General features: G+C 48.1%; 1 long non-coding RNA gene across 1 annotated transcript; it reads left to right on the top strand.

Moving 5' to 3' along the window:
- The first annotated feature begins 1,091 nt into the window (after nucleotides 1–1,091).
- On the top strand, nucleotides 1,092–17,974 carry LOC128811580 (uncharacterized). The gene is made up of 3 exons (XR_008438392.1): nucleotides 1,092–2,147; nucleotides 17,379–17,517; nucleotides 17,883–17,974. It is a non-coding gene; the product is annotated as an uncharacterized LOC128811580 (long non-coding RNA).
- Nucleotides 17,975–19,258: the final 1,284 nt, after the last annotated feature.

Genomic DNA, 19,258 nt, shown 5'->3' with positions numbered 1-19,258 from the left:
CCAGCCACCTTTCCCTGTGCTTGGGGCAGAGGCAGTCCTTGGTTTGCAGCTCCCCAGTGCTGCTGGAAGGGCTCTGGGAAGCTGGGGCTGTCCCTCCCACTGTTCCCAGCTTGGCTTTGTGCCTGTGTGGTCACCTGGCCCTGTGTGACCAGAGAGTGGACACAGCAGGACATCCTTGGTCACCACAGCACAGGGTGAACTTGCAGTGCATGTCTCTGTTGGACCTGGAGTGCTGTGGTGGCTGCAGGGAGTCAGGAGCTTGTGGGGGAAAAAAACATTTGAAATGGTTTCTCTGGGTGGTGTTTTTTTAAAAAAGCATCTCCGTGAGTCTCCAGGTCATCAGTCTGTCCAGGTAGCACGTTCTGAAGTGGCAGAATTGGGCATATTTGGTGGCTTCTGGCCTCCCTGGGGGGGGGGGTTTCTCCTGGCTGGAACAGCTATGGACATGGCAGCAAAGTGTAGGACAGTTTTTGGAGCCACAACAGCTGCTGGACTCTGGGACTTTGTCCCGCGGCCACCCCATCCCTCTGATGGGAGTGCAGCACCCACGGACTTCAGGGACAGCCCTGCCCTGTCCCCCGGGATGGAAAAGGGACAGCGGAGGTAACCAGGGGCTAGGAACATCTCTGCTCCTGGAGAGAAATAAAGGAACCCACCCTCAGGACGGAGCAGCGAGAGGTTTGCAGCTCAGCCCTGGTTAATGAGGGCATTTTGATCTACAATTGTTGACTGCAGAAAGAGCCTCCCTGATAAAGGGGGAAGGGATGTCCTGGGGGAGAGGGTCGCTGAATATGCATGGCCCCGGGTCTCTTTGTTTAGCTGATATCTGACTATATTTATTCTTCTAGATTACACATTCTGACTGCGGAACAAAGGGCTGGCAGGAGCTGCTCTCTTGTGCTTAATAATTTGAGTGAATTTACATTTCAATGCAGCCCTGTGCCACTTCCCACCCCCCGTGGAAAGAGCAGAATTTCCCTGTTGCGGGGAGGGGGAAAAGAAACTCCCACCGCAGTGGCCAGGCTGGGAGATTTATTGCGGCTCCTCTCTGAATTTATTCCTCCCGAATCTTGCACACGTGTGCCCGCCCGCCTGATGCGGAGATGTTTTCCTCCCCACTCCAGACCTGCTCAGCCAACTCTGCCTGCCCCACCTCCCTGCTGAGCGCTGTGATTCATCCTCGAGTAATTAACCAGCAGCAGCACAGAAAGTACCTGTCTCGGCAGAAGTGTGAAATCACATCTACACCTAACGGGAACCGGACTGAAGGCTTCCACTCTGAGTGACGCCCAGGGAACTGCAAAGTGATGAAAAGACAGAGTTGCCAAAACTCCCCGAACACGGTCTGGTTTCTGCGCAGCGTCCTTTTGGCTGTACTTTGGGAACTGAAAGTACAAAACCCCATTTGCTGACTCAGAGTTAGTTATGGGGGGCGTGGAGGTGGCAGGTTTTTCACTTGCTGGTCTGACCCTTGGATCCCTGCCTGCAGGGTGCTTTGACCTGCTTGGCTCATCTCTTGCTCCTCAGCTGAATTTTCCCTGCTGTGCATCCCTGAGCTTACCTCAGGGTATGATTTGGTGTCCCTGCACAGGGCATTTGTGCACACAGGGCCAGGATCCCATGTTTGCTGCCCCCCACCCCTCACTGAGTCCCAATCCTGCAGTTTAGTCTTAGGAGAGCTGCATAATTTACTCTTGCCTGCCTGATAATAACTTTGCAGGGACTTTATATGCTGATAACCTCAGCATGCTACACTCCATTTGGGTCTTTCACCACCAGCTGCTCTGCATTAGCCCATTTTAATGAACTTTGATTATAGACACAGCTCCTCGTTGCTATTTTAGAGGACGTCTCTGCTTTTCTTGGGCTTCCTAGAAAATGGGCTTTGGGGCCATGAGCACAGGGCCTCACTGTTTGGGATTTGCATGTTGAGGTGTGGCTCAACCAATACTTTTCTTTCACTTGCTCTTCTGCCTAAGTCCCACAGTGTCTCACATGGTGCAAAATGAGATGGACCCTTGCTGCTCTTGGGGCTGAAGAAGCAGGACGTGAAGAAAATGCAGCCTCTGATGTACCTGAGCACAGCAGCAGCCTCTTCCAGAAGCTCACTGCACCTGAACCTGTGCCTTTGGGCAGCCAAGTGACAGGTACTTTTGTCCTGGATTCTTTTCTTGCCATCTTTTTCCTCCTCTTTTGAGTTTGTGTGAGTTCCTGTGTGTGGGAGATGAGAGCTGTTGGGCTGTGAGCTGCTCAGGGCTCCCATGTGGGAGGGAAGTCAACTTCCAGCAGGCTCCATATGTGTGACCAGTGGCTTTTAACACGTTTGGTTCAAACCTTCATTGCAACCTGAGCTGCAAAACAACTTGGAAACAGGTTTTATATCTGTGTTTCACCACTCCTATGTACTTGGGGAATCTGTCAAGCTCTCTGTGGATGTGTGTCCCTATACTCACCAGAGCTGAATTCCTGACTCTGCAGAGAGCAAGGCAATGACCCCAACTTAGCCAGTGAGAGCTTGTGCATGTGATGCTGCTCTTCTTTCTGCTGACATTTCTAGATGTTGGTGTTCTGCAATGCAGAACACAGGAAAAAACGTTTGAGGAATGGGGGCAGAACCAGGACCTCTCCCTGTGCCCTGCTCCAGCATGACAGAGGGAATTTCCTGCCCTGTGAAAATGGTGAAAGAGTGTGTGGTTGTCAGCAGATCTGTCTGAAACGCCTGCTGGAGCAGGTAGCTGTGTTTATTTTAATGACTGGATGTATACATTCATTATTTCTCACTGGTTTTGCAGTGTGGACATGCACAAACGTGGAACCATACATATGTATGTATGTATACATACACAGCCTGCAACACACACCAGCACAATGCAGCATTAAACCAGGGGGCTTTCGTTTCTCTTAATTACCTAATTATATTGATTCTTACATTCTGTACATCTTGGTTTTATCTGAACTTTCCAGAAGGTGTAAGCAATACACATCTTGTCACATCCCATTTTCACACTAGCGCTGTTGCTGCATGAACCATTGCTCGAAATAAAACACGACGAGAATAGGCAGCCATCTGTCTGGGAAGCACATGCAGTCCCAGATGGCAGCTCCTCTCCTGCTTGCTGCTAGCAGAGTCCTCTGCCTGAGGAACACAGCAGAAATGTGTAACAGTTCAGCAGGGACATGTAGAACGTGTGGTCCTCCCCCGGGCTGGGGCTCGGGGCCCTCCAGCGATGGGAGGAAAACTTGAAACTTGGAGCACGGAGCCCATCCCTAAGGGGGGCAGGTGTTCAGCTCTCTCACAGCAACCTCTCTGTGCTCAGCTCTCTGGGAATGAGGTTCCTCATCCTGTCTGTCTCTGTGTGAATAATTCCTTTGGAATGGTGAAGTGGGGGCCTGGTGGAAAAGAGTCCGCAGGACCTCGTTGGGTAAAGCTGGAGGGAGGTAAAAGTCCCCGAGCAGCTCTCTCTGGACTGTTGACACCAGTGACTCTGCTTGGTTTGCAGGCAGCTTGGCCACCAAGAACTGACACGTGCCAACCTCCAAGGATCACAAGCCACCTCACAGCCAGTGTCCCTTGACCGAGGAGTTGCCCTGTGTTCAGGACAAGTGACGCTGCTGCCTGCCCTCAGTCAGTGCCACTTGTGAAACCACAGCATGGGAATGTCTCTCCTGCCAACAGAGGTGAACGGTGATGAAATATCTCTGCTTAGCAAAGCTTGGTCATTTCTACTGGACTCAGCACCCAGAGATTGCTTTCACTGATCAAATTTAGCCGAAAAAGCCCAAGAATGTGTAAAACACCCAGTCTGGGAGTGGCTGGGTGAGAATGCAGCTTCCTTATTCTTTGAACTTTCTGCCCCTGCACGCAGTTTTTAATCTGGCCTGAGGGAGGGATAAAGGATATTGGGACAGGTTTCTACAGGACTGAGGAATACAGAAGAAATTATCTCAAGAGGAGTGACAGCCCTCGGGAGAGGCACTCAAAACCATCCTCCTGTTGGCTGTGACTTTCACTACAGCCTTTAGAAGACCTGAGCAGTGGTTCTGTAAAACAATTAAGAATTTCCTTGTAATTTTGCTTCGCAAAATCGCCTCCTTCCTGGATTCCAGTTTTCTGGAAGATAAAAAAGAGCTGAGCAGTGGTTTTGTGGAACAATTAAGAATTTCCTTATCTTCTTATCATTTTGCTTCGCAGAATCGTCTCTCTGGGTTTCAGTTTTCTGGAATGTCTTTCAAGGCTGTCTCCATTCCCAGAAAAGCCTTTGCGCCATCTAATGACTTTTTAATCCCGTGATACCTGTTCCCATCTGCAGTTTTTCTACTGGGAGGCTCTTGGATGTGGTATTTTTACTGCAGAGCTTGGCACAAGTCCTTTTGTTCAGGGTGAAACTGCCATGGGCAGGGCACCTTCCACTATCCCAGGTTTCTCCAAGTTCCACCCAACCTGGCCTTGAACCTTTCCAGAGATGGGGCAGCCACAGCTGCTCTGGGCACCCTGTGCCACGGCCTCCCCACCCTCACAGGGAAGAAATTCTTCCCAATATCTAATCTAAACCTAATATCTTTCTAATATCTAATCTAAACCACTCACATGGCCAGGAGGAGAGACAGTGCATGCAGGAAAGGTCCTGCTGAGATTGTGCAGAGGGTCAGATTGTTTTGGAGGCAGGAGAAAAACAACTGCTTATTCCTTCCTCTCAGAAACGATTTCGCCTTGGCCCAGCTTGTGCAAAATGGAATTAGAGAGCCTTGCTGAGCACCGGGAGCTGGCGGGAGCCATCACTCAGCCAATTCATCATAATGGGAGCCTGGTATCTAATAAGCAGGTAATAAATGTGCTAAGTGTCCACCTTCAGGTTGCCTGCATGCCTCCCCCCTGCCCAGACCCTGGGTTGCAGCTGCTGGCAAGGAGACGTCACCCTGGCTGAGGAGCAGATGATGCTGGAGCAATGCCTGTCTGGCTTTTCTCTCCTGCCACAGGCATGGCAGGGGAGCCACGAGCTCTACAGAGCAAGGTGTGGGGCTGGGGAAGGAGGTTAAGGCAGGAAAGCCTCACCCCAGGTAAATCAGGCCTGGAGGCTGCAGTGGGGCTTGGCTGATCTCTGGAAGTCAGGCAGCAGGTTGGGGTAGGGAATGGGGAGGGTTTTGCTTTGTCATGGGATGTTTTGTATCTTCGGTTGAGGTGGTAAAATTGTGATTTCTCTGGTTTTCAGTGCATGAGGTGGTGGACAAAGGGCAGCTGGAAGGAAGTACAAAGGGATGGTGAGTTGAGAAAGCACAGGGCAATGCTCCCCCTGCCTGGATAGAGCAGCCATGGGGCAGGTTGTAGTACCAGGGAATGCTGGAATGGTTTGGGATGGAAAACACCTTAAGGATCACCTAGTTCCAATTCCCTGCCATGAGCAGGGATGTGTTCCACTAGACCAGGTTGTTCAAACTCCCATCCAATCTGGCCTGGAACACTTCCAGGGATGGAACATCCACAACTTTTCTGGGCAGCCTCCTCCAGTGCCTGTGGAACAGGTGGTACCAGGAGAACCTGGGCCTGGAGTCACAGAAGCTCAAGGGAAGCCCATGTCCCAGGGAATTGCCAGTGGGTTAGGAGAGGTGATTCTGGAGGAGGTGACAAGTCTGGAGGAGCAGATCCTCCTCTGGCCTCAGGGAAATGTAGATCCCAAGCAGCAGCAAATGGGAACACGTGGAATTGCAAGGGTGTTCCTGGCATCAGGCAGGAGAGACTGGGCCAGCAGAATGATCTCCCTGGTGGGACTGGGGACAGCCCTGACAGGAGAAGATCGCAGCAAGGGCAGGGGACAAGGGCCGCTTTATACCCTCCAAGTGAGAAAACCTGCTGGGGCGCAATCTCTGGGACCACCACCTGTGAGTGACAGCTCTCAATCTCCTGTCTTTGCTGGGGCTGTCCCCAGGGTCCATGTGGGTTGCCGCTGTCCCGGTCCCTGCCGCTGCTGCCCGCGGGGCTCCGAGCGGGCGGTAAGCGCCGCGGGCCGCGCTCGGCGAGGCGGGGAAGCCTGTCCCTATTTGTCACCTAGCGCCGGGGCCTTGGAGGTGAATCAGATGCGCTGCATTAATAGATGCAATCATGGCAAGCCTTGGTGGTGCTGGCTGCAGCAATCTGTCTGCTAGCTGACAGCGAGCTCGCCGCCGGCAGCGTGGGGAGCGCAGCCCCGCGGGACGGGGCCTTTGAGGGTGGCTGAGCTGGGCTTCTTCCCCTGAGTTTGATGCCTCAGGATTTTGCCTTTTCTGTTTTTCGTCTATTTGTAGTCCTGTAGTTCTTTAGTGTTTAGCTCTAAACTCCACACACAGCGTGAGCTGCTGCTTTCCCATTTTGGGCAGACACAGCAATTCCTCTCCAGGCCTGGCAATCAAGGTCACCTCACTGCCTCAGGCCTCTAGAGATGGAAACAAAAGTGAATTGGGGAGAGCAAACTTGGGGTAAAGACTTCATTACCTGAAACTGTAACTGGAAGATTTTCCCCCAGTATGCAAATTTACAAAAGTGTGAAAATCCTTGACCCATCATCCATTTTGGGTGTAGCCCCTGGGGGGGTTTTGTCTGCCCTAAATGTTTCTGAAGGCCCTTCAATAAATATAACACCTTTTTATTCCCTTAATTTTATCTGGCCTCAGTTTTTAGGTCAGCCTGAAAAGGCATCAAGTTGGGTGGGTGAAATCCTGGTCTCAAGCTTGTGGGTGGCAAATCCAACAGAGTGGATTGCAGGCAGGCAGATTTTGAATTTTGGAGAGTGTCCCATGCTTTCAGGGGTTTCTCTTTTCCTTGGTTATCCTTAAAGAGGTCTGCTGCCCCTTTTAGTTTGCTGGCATCCCCCAATTTTGCATTTGTCTTCTTTGCTAATGCTGCAGTTGGTGCCAGTGCTGCCTGGGGTTTCAGACCAGCCTGGGATCAATAGGGGAGCACTTGCAAGCATCATATTAATTGAGTCTTATGTTGAGAGCCCTTGTGCTATTGATTGTAACAGTAACTTCAGCTGGAATTTGGGAAGCACTTACTTGAAGTCGAAAAAATGAGAAGAAAGCAGAATGCCGGGTGATTGCATTGACTTCATTTCCAGAGGATTACACTGTAATAATTGTGTGTGTCCAGTCTGCTTTCATTACTTGTCCCTCTAATGAAAGTACCAGGAATGCTTTCAGATTTCAATATGCTGGATTACAGGGCTTGCTTGGAGCAAGCACCAGAGTACAGTGGCCAGGAGCAATATGAGAGACTTTATCTTAATAACCAGCAGAAGATACCCACTCACATTGCAGTCTGCCCCACTCACATCCTTTTCTTTGCTTTCCTTCCTCTAAAAAGAGAAAAAAAAAAAAAAAAAAAAAAGGAAACAAAAATGCCAATTACTGACAGAGAACATGAATTTTTCATTGACCTCCTGTAATACCCCACAAAGCTCAGGAGCCTGAAAAGTAATGAAATGAGATTTCTTCAAAGAACAAATGAATGAGAGATGATGACTGTCTGGACCAAAAGTGAGATGAGGGCATTGTCAAGGGCCTGAGTTTGAGGTGAGGGAAGGACAGGGCTGCTCTGGGGTCAGGAGGGATAACAAGGGGTGTGAAGGCTCATCACATATCTCTACTTTTCATTCCAGCCCAGGGATTCCCCTCTCTGCAAGCAAGTGCTCAGATTATGAGACTGTGGGATGCCCTGAGGGGTTGGGGCAACCTTAGCATGAGTTGTGCAGCTCTGTTGTGCTTTGGTTTTGTTGCTTTTCTGACACACAGCCTTTCACTGAATCTCTTGGTGCGGGGCAAAGTACCCCAAATACACCCAGGCTGGGGATGCTTTGGCTGCCAAATGTCCTTCCCTGCTTTGCAGAGCTCTTTGAGGTGTCCAGAGTGCTCAGAACCCCAGGTTTGGGACCAAACTTGCTGGGATCTTGTTGCTGTCCTGGGGCTTTCTGAGACTTCTGTTGTTTTTAATACGCTGTTTGCAATAACCCAACAAAATCTGCTCTCAAACTCATTTATTATTTTTTTATAAAGGCTCCCCCCACTTTTTTTTTTTTTGTTGTTGTTGTTTTAAGATGCTGTCAAATTGCACTTCTTAAGATTCATGGTGGATCTCCTCTGCCTGACTCTATTACCCAATTTAAATACACAACAGCAAGAGGGGTTGAATGCCACTGTGTTAACATGGTGCCAGAGACCTCTGCGAGGTTGTTTGTTAAAAGCAAATTGTACCTGTTAAGGGGCTGGGAAGGGGAGCACAGCTGCTGTTAACTGCTTTACCAAATTGACTCTGACTCATTCGTTTCAAATGAAAATTGAAATGCTTTTGACTTCTCCTTTTTCTTCCTCTTCTTCTTCTTTTTTTTTTTTTTTTATCCTTCCAGTGGCAAATTTGCTTTACTTAACGCTAAGTGGGGATCATTTCTTGTGATTACTGAAAAATGCATCATAACTTTTGATTACGCTGCTATTAAGGATGCAGAATGGCAATTGCTGCTGCTCGCAGAGAGGGAAAGAGAGGGAGGGAACGCTGCTGGAAGAGCGGGTGTAACCCTTTGCTGTGCCGAGTGCTGTGCAGAAGGTGGAAATGCTGCTGCTCTGCGGCCCCGGGCTGGAGGGGCGGGACCTGGGGTCGAATTTGGGCTGGGTGCGAGTGGACGGGAACACAGCTGAGCCCGGAGGGATGCAGTGATGAGGGCTGGAGCATCGCTGAACCGCCAGAAATTTTCCTTTTGTAGGGGTTAATGATCCTCTCTTGAAATGAAAACACCTTGGGAAGGCTGGTTGTTTTTTGGAAGAAGGAAGAATTAGGGGGATAAGAGAGGGAATGCTCCTGGCAGCAGGATCAAGGACATGCATCCCAGGGTTGTGGAGCTCTTCGGTGGGATGGGCGTTTCTGCCAGGGGCTTTCCAGCGGGGAAATGGGAAGAGAGGGATTGTGGAGTGCCCAGGGATGCTGTCCTCAGCGCTGGGGAAACTGAGGCAGGGAAGACTGGAGGAGGAATTGAATGACTGAGGGAGCTGAGGGTGTTCAGCCTGGAAAAAAGGAGACTCAGGGGTGACCTCATCACTCTACAGCTCCTGAAGGGTGGCTGTGCTCAGGTGGGGTTGGGCTCTGTCTCCAGGCAGCACTGACAGAACCAGAGGACACAGCCTCAAGCTGCACCAAGGGAAATACAGGTTGGATATTAGGAAGAAGTTTTTTACAGAAAGGGTGATAAAGTTCTGGAATGGCTGCCCGGGGAGGTGGTGCAATCACCATCCCTGGATGTGTTTAACAAAGCCTGGATGTGGCACTGGGTGCCAGGGTTTAGTTGAGGTGTTGGGGCTGGGCTGGACTCGATGGTCTTGAAGGTCTCTTCCAACCCTGTGATTCTGTGATTGCTTTACCTTGCACTGTGGCTGCCAGCAGTGAAGGCTTGACCTCAGGACAAATGCCAGTGATGCTGACGAGTTTTCTGGAGGATCCCTGATGGGGAAAACCCATCCAGGCCAGCGCAGAGAGCCCCTTCCTGGCTTGCAAAAGGTGTAATCGACCTTCTCCTCCTGCTGCTCAGCACAGGGAGCAGTAACCAGAGAGAAAACACCCGTGGGCTGGTGCAAAGGCGTGTGCCCAACATTGCAGAGGCTTTGGGAGCTGAGGAAAGGAAGGGGGGTTTGTTCTGCAGCAGAGGGTCACAGGAGCGTGGTGTGGGGGTTTTGCTGGTGGTCACTTCCACACTTACCTGTTTGCAGCCCCTTCCCAAGGAGCTCCGCTGTTTATTCTGCCCGTTTTGTAGCTCTCCCAGGGCACCGCCAGCATCCTGTGGCTGCTTTAGCCCCATGTTCCCTCTCTGAACTACGTTTCCCAGAGTTCCTACTCGTGAAGGGCTGTACCGGGCAGCGCTGAGCCGCCTCTGAGGAGGCGCAAGAACAGAAATGTCGAAGGCTGCACTTAATTAAATCATAAGCTCAGGGAGCAGCCACAACAGCTATTTGGGATAGGTTTGGAAGATGGAGCTCTCTTATGAATAAGGGAAAACACTTTTTTTTTTTTTTTTTTTTTTTTTTTTTCCTGCATTCCCTGTTGCTCTGAGGAATGCTGTGGCCAGCTGCAAACAGCTGGCTCTGTCCCATGCCTTGAAAGAGCAGGGTTGTTAGTGGGAGTGAAAGGACAGGTGAGTTCTGTGAGGCTCTGGGATGCTCGGGGGGAGTTCTCTGCCCTGGCAAGGCTCTCCTGCAAACACTTGGGTGGTGCTGCAAGGCTGGAAAAGTTAAAGATGGACAGAAGAGCATGGAATGATCAGATGCAGAGACCAACCTGCAGAGCTAGGGAGAAATGTAACAACTCCAAATATTGATGAGACAGCCAGTGCCCTCCAAGGAGAATTACATTTTCTTCTTCGTTTTCTTCTTCTTCTCCATGCCCCAAATTGAGCTTGGTAGCAGAACAGATGTGGCTGGTCCACCCAGAAAAACATGGTTACAGGAAGGAGTGTTTTCACCAGCACTGGCAGCTGTGTGGGTTGGATTTCTTGGCTAGAAAGCACACAGGAGATCACACTTTGGAAAATGTCAGATTTTTACTAGCTCACCTCTGCCCCACCCCCAGTTGGAGGGGATGTAACCCAGTCCTTGCAGCTCACCAAGTTGGGGTTTGCTTTGTCTTGGGAGCATCCTCATGGCTGGAGACTGTGTCTTGGCAATGTGGAAGGTGAACCAGTCTCAGCATTCCCAAAAGTACGTGCACACTTACAGATGCACACACACACACATATATATATATATATATATGTAGATGCATGTGTATATATATAAAATACATATATATATTTTTTTGCTGGCAGCTGAGATAAAAGGGATATAATGAAAATGTAAACGAAAAACTTTACAGCAGGCATGGCCTGACAGAGGGAAGATTGATATCCCGTGATGCTTTGTCTTGATGAGACAATGAAAAATAACCACCACGGCAGCTGTGTCAATATCAGACTTGGTAATGCACCACTAGCTGTGGGTTTTTATTTAATCCGCTTTGCTTTAAGATGATAACGGTTGTTACTTTTCAATGCCTGTCTGTCAGCACCCTGGCATTGCAATATTCCTCCGCAGCTTTGCGAGCGGGTTTCATTTATTTTAAAATACCATTTCACACACTGCTGACTTTTAACAGTGTTCCATGTGAGTTTGGGAGATTGAATAGTGACAGAAACAACACTTTTTATGAGAATACAGAATATTAAAAATGGGGCACAATATACAGATGGCAGTTTTCACTACAGCTTGTTTTTTTCCCCCCAACCTGCTTCTGCTACTCAGCTTCCCACTGAATGCATTTGTAGTAACACCATAAATGTCACTTTCGCTGACTGCCTTTTGGCATTTTATTTAAATGGGAATTTGGTGCTTCCTGCTGCTGCTGCTGCCACTGCTGCATCCAGCTCCTGTTCTGCAGCAGTGCCACTGTGCTCTCCTCTTGCATCCAGTGCATTTTCCATCAGCTTGGATCCAGGGGCTGCCAAAAGGGCGACAGCCCCAGCCGTGGCAGAGCGGGGTGGGGGGGGGGGGGGATGTGTGTGTGCACTCCTGAGTGTCTCTGGGAGGACTGGGAAGGTCACTGAAAGTCATCCAAGAGTAGTTTCTGCTCGGTGAAATACTTTTATCTCTGCTTGGCTTCACTGAGCCTCTCATCTTGCCAGCAAAAAGGCAAAACCGTGTGCTGCTGTGATGGCGCCGAGAGGCAGATGATAGCTGGAGTTAGTAACTCTTGGTTTTAACTCCTGGGGCTCTTTTGGCTGCTTCCTGCCTAAAAATCTGTCTGCTTGCTTGAGCTCACTTGCTGTGGTGTTGAAGGAGCCTTGTCCCCTCCAGGTTTCCTGGGGCAGAGAACAGTAAATTCTTCCCAAAAGGTGATACAGTCACATGGCACATCCCTCTGTGGGCCTGGCTGCTGCTCCTACAGCCGTGTGGATCTCCAAAAAATCTCCAAAACTTGATGCATGAAGAATTGTGATGGCTGTTAGTCCTTGGCAGTCCTGATCTGTCTCCTGGAGAGAGCTGCTGGTCTGCCAGTGCTTTCCTGGGGGGCCACAAGAGCCGGAAAGCACCAGGGGAAGGGGTGAATTGAGGGCTCGCTTTGATTTGCCCTCCGTTTGTGTCTCAGAGACCTCCTGCAGTGTCCTTCCTCATTGGGAACAGGCAATTTTGCTGGCTTTTTGGCCCCTGAGGGAAGAGAGTCAGCTGCTCCCCGTGCCCTGGGTGCTGTGGCTCCTCTTGCTGCACTCCAGCTTTTTGGGATATGATTCTGTAAGCACAGGAGGATCGACACCCATATTCCCCATGCAATTCCTTCAGTGTGGGGAGGAAAAGCCTGTGCAAGACTCATCCTTGTTTTTTTTCATCACCTTTCCCACTGCCAACAGCCCTGTTGATAGTTTGTGCCAACTCCCTGTCCTCTCTAACCTCTGGGAGGGATGGGCTGCACTCCTGGCATCATCTTCTAGCCCTACAAGACACCAGAGTGTTCTTGGAGATGTCTGATTGCCTGGTTGTCCCAATTCTTTGCATAACTTTGGAAGTGTCTAAGCCTCTGCACATGCAGGCTGGAATGGTTTGAATGAGTTTTAAGAGATGATTTTGGCAGAGTCAGGAATCCTGTACCTTTGTGGATAGGAAAAACTGGTTTTGTTTGAAAATGGAAATATGGATTTTGATTATCATGGGAAAGGAGGTTATGTAAACATTTTTGAGGTCTTTTTATTTGTAATTTTGAGGTGATGACTGGCTCCAAGGAAATATTACCCATCCCTGGAAGTGTTTAAAGCCAATTTGGATGAGGCTCTGTGCAACGAGGTCCTAGGGGAATGTGTCCCTGGGTTGGAATGAGATGGGTTTTAAGGTGTCTTCCAACCCAAATAATTCTATGATTTCTTTGTTTCCTACCCAAGCACCCCGTAGAGGTCCCTGACACCACCAAATGCTTCATCACCAAGTTCTTTCAGTGTTTTGGAAAATGATCGACGTGGGATTATCACTTTGATCTCTGTAAAATGTTTTATTTTAATCTTTGAGCTGCAGATCCACTGTACAGGTGTACAAGGACATTATTTAAAATATAATGACCTCAGCCAATGTTTTCCCATCTTTCTGGTAAGATTTTTGCTGTTGCAGATTGTGCTACTGCAGGACTAAGTGCACCTGCATTCCTTGAGCCCTTCTGGGAGGCTGGAAATTTGTCCTTCTCTATTCCCCTGGGGAAAAGCTGCTATTTCTGGCTTTGCAGGTTGCAGTGGCATCAGACTTGCAAGTGGTGATATTTTAATGTACATGAAGCTGTTTTCCAGTGCAGGCTGAATCTTCTCCCCTCTTGGTCCCAGGAGAGTATTGTAGCAGGGGGTGGGAGGAGCAGAATGAGCCATTACTGAACAGGTTGACTTTCTAAAGAAAATGTGAGCTGTTTGAAAATGCTCCTACATGAGCAATGTTCCAGGCAATCCTGGGAGATGGATGAGCAGTGAGAGTGCAGGTGAGGCAGGCAGAGGCACTGGAGAAAATGCTGCTTTCTTTTCTCTGTCCCAACACAAATAATTTCCACATAAATAGCACCTATCTGTTATTTAACACTTAAATCATCAAAGTGTCCATCAGCAAGGAGCTCTTTTGTGCCGGATGCTCCACAAACATGAAAGTGTGCACAGGGGGAGGCATGGAGATGGTTTATGGCTCCTGTTTTAGGATGAGGAGATGGTGCAGGTGACCTTTTCAGAGCCCTTAAACCCCATTATCTATTCATCACCGATTGCAACAAAGAAGAGTTGCACAAAGTTTATCCCACACTTCATCAGCTCTGCGGTCTGCTTGCCTAAAGTGAACTTAGGGAAGCTAAACTTTCCTCCTGCTGTCTGTGTAAAAACCCCTCAACTACACTTGTGTACGTGTTGGTGTGGTGTAAGCCCATAGTAATGTTGTATTTGCATGATCCATCAGGAAAAAAATAAGAGTGTACCTTTAGCCTGATCCTTTTTGGCTTCTTGGACGTGAGGCAAGATGGATAACAGGGAAAACAGTCCTCATTTTAAGCTCTGCATGTTTTGGCTGTGCTGCAGCATTTCCTATAAATATTGCCTTTTTATTGTTGTTGCTTCCCAAAGCCATGGTGTTTGCCTACTGCCAATGGTTGCCAGGGTTTTAATTTAGTGGTTCCCAGCTCCACCTGCATGGCTGTGCCAGGGAATACTGCTGAACTCCACAATTCCATGTGTAATGTGTGACTCCTTACTGAGCAGAACAGATTCATTAGCCTGAGGTAAAAAAAAATAGCATCCCCCTCCCTCTGGATATTTGTTTTCCATGGGGCTGGGCAGTGACACCTCAGTGGGGACGTGGGCTGGGCAGGGGGTGATGGTGACGTGGGACTCACAGGTCACATCTGTGCCCTGAAGGAATGTGTCTCCCCAGTGATGGATGGGATGCCCTGGAAGCCCAGCTCTTTGCTCCCAGCTTGGGATCTTTTCAGGGGTGCAGGATTTTCTAGGATGAAGTGGAAGGGATGCTGAGGCATCTCCCAGTCTGAGCTGTCTCTGTTCACCTGTGTGAGGTGGTTATACTGGATTCTCTTTCATGGCATTTTACAGGTACACAGAGCTTTTCCTGCTGTTCACAGCCCCTGTTTCATCCCTGAGAATGCTCATTCTCCAGGAGCTCTGCCAAGTAGCAGAGAAGTTTCTCCCTTTGCAGTATTTCTTTAGGAGGAAGGGTTTTTTTCTTTTTTGTAACACAGAACGGTGGTAGTTTGAGATTTTTGGAAGGGGGGCTCAGCTTGGCTTGCTGCACCAGCTGCTGGGTTTGGAGGTCCTGACAAGCCTCATTCAGCACTCCTGGCATCCATCTGACAAACTCCATGTCCAGCAAATACCAAACATACAACTCTACAAAAAAAACCCAATTAATTTTCTTTTATTAATACATAAACATTAGTATAAAGATTTTAATAAAATATATTACATAAACCTTTCCAACCATTCCCTACCTATACATAAAAACATACAATTAAAAAAAAATATAGCCAAACTAAAAAAAAATCATAATTAAATTATCTATTTAATTAGCTAAGCTTCACACCAATATAAAAAAAACTTATAAAAATAAACATATATATCAACATAATTATCATAATATTTATACCTTATCTACTTCAATATAGCCAACAAAGGTTGAACACAGCAATCAAATTCATAATTCAAACAGGAGGGGAAAACATGAAAACCCTAATCACTAAAAATTTAAAACTTTCTATACTAACAAACACTAGTGGTGGGTGCACTGACCAGGTGCACCCAGTTGGTCAATTCACCAGTGTGGGAACCCAGGGCAAGGGGAATATCCCCCTGTGTGCCCTGGGGTGCTCTGACCCCCAGGAAAACACTGACTTTGACCCTCCTTCATGGAGAAGGCCTCCAAAGCTTCAAAGTAAGCTAGAGACCACAAATGTGTGAAATAGACTGTAGGGATTGTAGAGAGTAGTTTAGTATGTCACATGGGTGAGAAATTTAGGTTTGAGGATTTTTAGCATGTTCTAGATGGGTACAAGATGGAGGATACAGGGTGTTGTCTCGGGTTCCTTTCTTCTCTCTTCTTCTTCCTTCTTCCTCTTGGGTTTGGGTGGTATCTTGTAATTGGGCAGAAAAATCCGCATTGCGGGTCTTTAGGGGTCAGTTATTGGGTTAGAAAGGGAAATAATCTAGGTGTCATTTCTTAATTGGGTAGCTTAGCTTTTGATTAGACTTAAAAAGGCCTTGCAACACGAGGTTTTGAGCCATTTTTGTGCTGTTTTCCAGCATGCAAGGTCTGGGTGCAGACAGTGTGCTGAAGGCATGATAACAATAAAACAAGAACCTGAAGACCAAAAAAGTCCTGTGCATCTGCTTTTCCTGACACAGAACTGCTTCAGGAGGGTTTCCCCCTGTCAGAGGAGCCCTCAGGGAGTTGCCCGATGTGGGGCCCGCAAACTGACACACCAGTGCTTCAAAAGGTTTCGTTTGTGTCCCCACTGAGTGGGAGCCAGGACTGGCTTTCAAACCTGTGACCATCATGTCCAGGCCACGTGGGCATTGTGGCTTCTCTGTTGCACCCCCTGCCCAAGCTGCCTCATTTTGGCTGAGGCGGAGGCAGAGTTAGGATCTCAGGGCAGTGCTTGGGGTGTAACTGGCCTCCCCACGCTTGGGATGCAGAGGGTTTCCAGGATGTGCTGTGTGGTGACTCTGAGCTGCAGGGGCCAGGAGGCCAATTCAGTGTGCACAGTGGGATTCTTCTCAGCTCTCAAACTGGGATTTGTTCTGGGGTTTCAGGGGCAGGAGGTGACAATTCCATCCAGGCCTGGTGCTGCAATTGAGATTTTCCATCTCTCCTTCACTTAATTTTGCTTTGGCCGCATAGGTGCTGAGCCTTGTGCGAGATCGGAGTGGTGAGAAGAGCAGTGGCTCGGATGGGTGGGATTAACCCTGCTCCTGCATTTTCCACACCTTTTGTCCCAGGTCCCCAGCCCCAGGTCACCTGCATGGGGGTCCCTACACAGCCTCCCACCCCTCTGGCACCCCAGAGCCAACTCCACTGACTGTCACTGCATGGACAAAGGCACCCTGCAAGGACTCCGAGCTCTGGCTGGGCTTAGCAGCTTTCTGTGCAGAGCCCTGAATCCCACGGGGAGTTTCCAGCCTTTCCATCATCTGTTGCAATCCCGTGGTTATTATGGATAGCAATATCAGTACCTGGAAGCTCTTTGGTGGCAGTTGCTGTTTCAGAGGCTATTAAGCTTGCAGCTGAACACCTCTTTGTCTAAGCTAGCGCCTAATCTTTCACATGACAATATCTTTACAGCTAGACCCATCTGGAGCCTGAGTCAAAATCAGATTCGCTTTCACTTGAAACTGCAGATTTGGAGAATTACACTCTGTCAGCAGGGGAGGGCGGAGAGATTTTTGCTAAGAAGATGAAGGAGATATTTCCTTATCTGTGAAAGGCTACTAAATGGTGTGCTGCTTTTGGCTGGGATGGAGTTAATTTTCTTCCCAGTGGCTGGTGCGGGGCTGTGTTTCGGATGTGTTGATGATGCTGGGATGTTTTTGTTGTTGCTGAGCAGAGCTCACACAGATCCAAGGCCTTTGCTGCTCCTTGCACTGCCCCACCAGGGAGGAGTGCACAAGGAGCTGGGAGGGGACACAGCTGACCCCAAGTGACCCAAGGGATGCTCCATACCGTATATTTGATGATATGAAGCTGTGGGAAGAAGAAAGAGGGAGGCATTCAAAGTGAAGTTGTTTGTCTTCCTGATACCTTAGGTTTTAAGTCTTTCTGTTCTGCTTTGGTGTGCAGCTTTTAGCTTTATATTAAATGTTACTGGGATCTTTTCACAGGGAGGTGAAGACAAAACAATCCTGTTCCAGCTTGGAGACTCAAGGACAATCTCTTCAAACTTCAGGCCCAAAGCATAAACAACGTGAGAAGAGGAGGGTGGGCAAGCGAGCAAGGAGGATGAAACTTCATAATTTGAAGGTATTAACTGGACAGTTAACTCCTAGATGCAAATGGACTAAAACATAAAAATGTGAGATCTTGTGACCAAGCTCTCTTTTGCTTCCAAATTGGAGCCACCCAGGCAGAGCCAGGACTGTGGCTCCAGTACCACCAGGGTGTGGCCTTTGAAGGCTCTCTCTGTCTATATATAATATAAATAAATAAATAAAATATAAACATACGTAATATACCCTATATAATAAATATATATATTTAAATAGAAATATATACATATTTAAATAAATATTTATATATAAAGATATAAATAAAGATATAAATAAAGTGAAGGCACTTTAATAAATATCCACTTCATTCCTTTTAACTTCATCTAGCCTCTCTTCCAGCTCCTTAAGGCATCAGTTTTGGTGACCACATGTGATGAAGCCCTGCTTTCCTGGGGTTGGCTGAACACCTGCCTGCCCACGGGGAGTGGAGGATGGACTCCTTGTTTTGCATGTCTGGTTTTGCTTTCCTTATTAAATTGTCTTTATCTCAATGCACAAGTTTTCTCACTTTTATCCTTTCAGTTCTCTCGCCCACCCCACGGCGAGGGGAGTGAGTGAGAGGCTGTGTGGGGCTGAGTTAAACCACGACAAATGGCAGCATTAAATCTTTGTCAGGAGATCTTAGCAGGGATAATGTCTTTCTACGTCAAAAATCAACCCAAACAAAGCAGAGATAATGGACATTTAGGTGAAAGCAAATGATCTATGATTTCTGAGCATGCAGGAATCTGGGTAATGAACTACTTGTTCAGATGTCTTCTTTTGAGTTCATTAGCTTTGTTCCACCCTCCACTTGGTGTTTTAATATATATTCTAAAACACTCCTTGTGTTACATTCCTATCCCCGTCTTTCAAAAACTGGAACAGCTTAGTTCATAGAATGGTTTGGGCTGGGAGGGAACTTAAATATCACCTTGTTCCACACTCCTGCCATGGGCAGGGCCACCTTCCACTATCTCAGGCTGCTCCAAACCCCATCCAGCCTGGCCTTGGACACTTCCAGGGGCAGCCACAGCTTCTCTGGGCACCCTGTGCCAGGGCCTGCCCACCCTCACAGGGAAGAAACGCTTGAATTCTCTCTTGCTGGAGATCCAAGTTTGGCTATGATGTGGAGGATGAAATAGAGGTTCACGTATTTTCCATGCTGCTCACTGCAGAGCTGGGAAATTACTAAGCTGACACCTTCTGTTTGTCTCCGTGTTTGCAGTGCTGTGATGCCCCTGCCAAACAGGGAGAGTTATGGATGGGAACTGCTGGGGTTTTAATCTTTGCTGCTGCGAGATGGAGGCAGCTTTCAAAGGGCTCCAATCCTGTATTTCTGAGAGTTTTGCTGTTTAAGGAGGGTTGTGCTGGAGAAATACATCCCCCTAGCTGTCCTTAGACCTCCTTTTCTTCAAATACCCTTCCTTTCTCTCTTTTCTTTTCTTTTCTTTTCTTTTCTTTTCTTTTCTTTTCTTTTCTTTTCTTTTCTTTTCTTTTCTTTTCTTTTCTTTTCTTTTCTTTTCTTTTCTTTTCTTTTCTTTTCTTTTCTTTTCTTTTCTCTCTTTCTCTCTTTCTCTCTTTCTCTCTTTCTCTCTTTCTCTCTTTCTCTCTTTCTCTCTTTCTCTCTCTCTTGCTCCTTCGCTCCCATTTTTTTCTCTCTTTCTCTTGCCTTCCTCCCTCCCTCCCTCCCCTGGAATCCACAGCAATGTCCCAGAAGCAAAGGTCTGTGTGTC

This window comes from Vidua macroura, chromosome 9 (genome assembly GCF_024509145.1).
Source record: "Vidua macroura isolate BioBank_ID:100142 chromosome 9, ASM2450914v1, whole genome shotgun sequence".
In the NCBI taxonomy this organism is placed as follows: domain Eukaryota; kingdom Metazoa; phylum Chordata; class Aves; order Passeriformes; family Viduidae; genus Vidua; species Vidua macroura.
This window is presented reverse-complemented; position numbering and strand designations above follow the sequence as displayed.